The sequence below is a fragment of the Rhinopithecus bieti genome, unplaced genomic scaffold (assembly GCF_001698545.2).
Source record: "Rhinopithecus bieti isolate Rb0 unplaced genomic scaffold, ASM169854v2 scaffold_58886, whole genome shotgun sequence".
In the NCBI taxonomy this organism is placed as follows: Eukaryota; Metazoa; Chordata; class Mammalia; order Primates; family Cercopithecidae; genus Rhinopithecus; species Rhinopithecus bieti.
Genome location: NW_016822906.1, coordinates 386,389 through 390,854, shown reverse-complemented (window position 1 = coordinate 390,854; position 4,466 = coordinate 386,389). Strand labels below are relative to the sequence as shown.

The following is a 4,466-nucleotide window of genomic DNA, read 5'->3' as shown; positions in this document are numbered from 1 at the left end:
TTTTTGAGCCGGAGTCTCGCTCTGTCGCCCAGGCTGGAGTGCAGTGGCTGGATCTCAGCTCATTGCAAGCTCCGCCTACTGGGTTTACTCCATTCTCCTGTGTCAGCCTCCCGAGTAGCTGGGACTACAGGTGCCTGCCACCTTGCCCAGCTAGTTATTTGTATTTTTTAGTAGAGACGGGGTTTCACTGGATTAGCCAGGATGGTCTCAATCTCCTGACCTCGTGATCCGCCCGTCTCGGCCTCCCATATTATAAAATTAAATCCTTTGAAAACCCACTTAAGAAAATTTTACTCTAGGTAAAATTTTACTATATAGGTCATGATTATAACAAATGTTTATTGAAAAATATAAAATCTATATAATTCTACATGTATAAAATTGGAATCCATAATTCTATTTTATGTCATATAAACATGAAATAATAAGTCCATTATTACATGTCAAAGATAAATTCAACCAACTTTTTGGTTTATAGTAAAATAATTTTAAAATTAATAATAAAATATAACATGGTAACAGGGATAATTCAAATGACAGAAAAAAGCTAAAATTAAAAGTTCTATTATTTGGATTTTGGAGTAGCAAATATTATGAATAGCAAATTCTGGCTATACACAGTTTCATATGTTAGGATCACTTTTATAGAAAACTAATCCTCACACTGAAAGTATATGTAATTAATTAAGCCCTCTGTATACAGTCAGACATAATATATTTTACTTCAACTAAATTTAGCAAATCAACTTTTTGAAGAAATTTTGGATTTCATCCAATTTATAAAATTTGTTAGTGTAAAGTCATTTATGACATCCACTACTTTTTATTGAAACTTAATAATGTACTTTCTTCTTCATCTTTGATGGCAGTTATTTGGGATCTACATCTCTCTGTCTCTCTCTTTCTTTCTCTTTGTAACCTTTGAATAGTTACAAAAAAAAAAAAAGACTTCTATCTTTTAGATTTTCTCTACTGTTCAGTTTCATCTGTTCTTGATTTTATATTTATTGTTTCTTCATTTCTTGAGTTAGAAACTTAAATCATTGGTTTAAATTCTAAGTAACTGTTTTTATTCTGGTTTTCCTCTTAGTGATGATGATGTTTAGTTTAGTTTCTCATCTCCCCAATTCCCTGGCAACCACTGAATTACTTTCTGTTTTAATTTTGTATGTCAGAATATATACTGTAAATAATTTCAATATTTTGAAATTTGTTGAGACTGTCATCCAAATCCAAACATATGATTTATTCTCATAGGACCAGCATATAGTTTATTCCCATACAAACACATACATTCATTTAAGCCAAATTGGTTAATATATTCCTCAAACCTTCTATGGATTGCTTATTTTTGTCTCCCTGCTTAATAGCTATTGAAAGAGGAGTGCTTAGTCTCCCACTATGTTAGTGAGGTATACACATTTGTAATTCCAACAGGTTGAATCAATTTTAGCATTATGAAATAATGTGTATAAATTGTAATGCTTCTTGCTTTATGTTGTCTTTGATATTTATATAGTTTCAATCAGAAATTTTGTGGTTCATGTTTGTAAGGTATATTTTTTCAGCCTTCTGTGTTCAATTTTTCTGTTGTTCTTACATATAAACTGTGTTCTTTAAACAGTATAAAGATGGTGAGGTTTTGATAGCAGTCTGAAAATCTTAGACTTTCTCCTTATGAATTATATTCCTTTTACATCAATGTACTAAAAATACAGCTAGATTTAAACATTCAGCTATACTTCTATTTTCTTAGGTTCATCTATTTTGTTTCATTTTCACTTTCTTTTATTTTGTCTAATTTGGAATCAATCAAAGTTTTAACTATATTTTCTTTTATACTAAATCATTAGATACACATTCTTTTAATATATTTTAGTTTTATGAAAGAGACAACAAAATGTATTATTAAAACTTATAGACTGATTTTAAATGTTACTATCACTAATTACATAATAGTACTTAAACCTTATGATCTTAGGAGTTTATCTGTATTCTTCAGAAATTTTGCACCATTGTTATAAGGCATTTTAATTCAATGGATAAAAACTCCATTACTCATTGCAATTATTATTTTGTGATATAAAGTATGTTTATATTTACCAACCTTTCTGGTATATCTTATTTTCTCTTGAATTTTTACACTTCCATTTCAGGTCATTTTTCTTCTTTCCAAATAACCAATTGGTTGTTCTTGTTTTAGTCTAGGTATGCTGACAAATTTAGTAACCTGAAAACATTTTCATTTCACATTCCTATTTTTTCCCAATAGGTATACAACTTTGGTTTGGCAATTATTTTTTGTTTTGTTTTGTTTTGTTTTGTTTTTCTATAAAGACAGAGTTCCATTTTCTTCTAGTTGTCATTGTTTTGGTTGAGAAGTCATCTGTAATTTTTGTTGTTTTTTCTTAGAAGATAAGGTATCACATTTCTTTGTCTTATTATAACATTTCCTCTCTCTCTTACACTATCTCTATTTGCTTATTTATTTTTGTGTTTTCTGCAATTTTACTGTGATGTGCTTAGGTGTTTTTAATTGATAGCTCTCTTACTTGGGATTTGTTGAACTTGAATTCGAGCTATCTTTTGTCACTTTTGAAAGTTTTCCTTCACTGTATTTTAATATTGCTTTTACATATTCTCTTTGCCTTTTCTGAGATAGTGGTTACATCGAACTTTGGAGGATGCATCATGTTGTTCAGCTTTGTTCTTATTTTTCTGTTTATTTTCTAAAGAGGAGTTGTTGGATTTATTTTGAATGTTTGTGTTAATATTCGATTGTTGCTAATCAAATTATGGCTAATTTAGTGGCTAAAAACAACACACATTTATTATTTCAGATTTTCTGTGGATTAGGGATCTTGGCACACATTGACTGAGTCTTCTGCTTGACATCTCACAATGCTGAAATCACAGCGTTTTCCAAAACTGTAGTCTCATTTGAGGCTCTGTCAAGGAACTAATAATCTTAATCCAATCAAAATAAATTGATCTGAATTCTCTTTCTCTTTTGATACTGTGTTTTTGGTACACTTTGTCAGGTGCGTCACTGAGAACTTGGCATATTTTGCTTTTTTGTTTTGTCTACCTTAGCCTGGAAGGCTACAGGAGGTTCTATTTTGTCATTCAGAGGTTTCATGTAGTTCTCATCTCCTGCTCTATAGGGCTTTAAAAATCTAAAAAATATTAATAAAAACAATAATAAATAGTGAAAGACTTGTATTTGAGGAAGACTTACTCCCCTGCACATCCCTGTTTGGTAAGTGCCATATGATTTTTGCAGATTTTATTCGTCTTTTTTTGTATTTTACATTCTTGTTCCCCAGCCTACTATGCAACATGAAGCTTCATCAGATGTCCCAAAGGGAAGATGAACATGTGTTTCTGACCCTCAAATTTTCCATATTGTCACATCAGCCCCATACATTAGCTAAAATGTGCTTTATTCCAGCAGAGGTTTTCTTCTTGGGCAAGACAAATACTCAGCTTATTCCCTCTTTGCTTCCCGTTCTTTAGTAACACTGTTTAACATTGTGTCTTCCCCTTGATTAGTAACATTCTTTGTTCAGTAACATTATCTACTAGTAGGGAGGAGGACGGGAATTGTCTACTAGTAGGGGGGAGGACGGGAAACTTAAATAGTTTCTCTTCCTTTGGGTACTACATTAATAATTTATTTAATTAACAGTTCTTTCACATCTCACTGTGGTTTCAGTACTTTACATTTTATTTTATATGTTTTTTGTTGTTGGGAGCATCAAGCTACTGTGTCCTACTACATGTTCTTGGGGAGAAGTTTCAGAGTAAAAATCTGAACTTGCTCTTACCCACTATAAAATATTGCATAGTCACCGTACTTAGCCACTTTTCTTTTTTTCTTTCCTTTTTTTTTTTTTTTTTTTTTTTTTTGAGATGGAGTCTTACTCTATTCCCTAGACTGGAGTGCAGTGATGCCATCTCCGCTCACTGCAAGCTCCACCTCCCAGGTTCATGCCATTCTCCAGCCTCAGCTTCCCTAGTAGCAGGGACTACAGGCGCCCGCCACCATGCCTGGTTAATTTTTTTGTATTTTTAGTAGAGACTGGGTTTCACTGTGTTAGCCAGGATGGTCTCGATCTTCTGACCTCATGATCTGCCCGCCTCAGACTCCCAAAGTGCTGGGATTACAGGCATGAGCCACTGCGCCCGGCTGCCACATTTCTAATTTTAAAATTATAAGAGAAATGGATGCTACTTGCATCTCAATTTCACTATTTAGAATGGTGAAGCACAAATAATTAAAGCTACTAGCACAAGATCATACAGTTGGTGAGTGATGAAATCAGGTTAATTGTTAAATATTCACTCTAGAGACTGTAGTCTAAATCCTATATACACTTTAAATTCTTTCTTCATATTTAACATTTTCTACAGGGAAAAAAAACTATATTCATTTTATTTTAGTTATATTTATTTTGAAGTCTAAA

General features: G+C 32.2%; 1 long non-coding RNA gene across 1 annotated transcript in view; it reads left to right on the top strand.

The window, feature by feature from the left end:
* The window catches only part of LOC108521339 (uncharacterized), a 36,286-nt gene that overhangs the window by 17,246 nt on the left and 14,574 nt on the right, over positions 1 to 4,466 (top strand). The gene's annotated exons all lie outside the window — the stretch shown is intronic.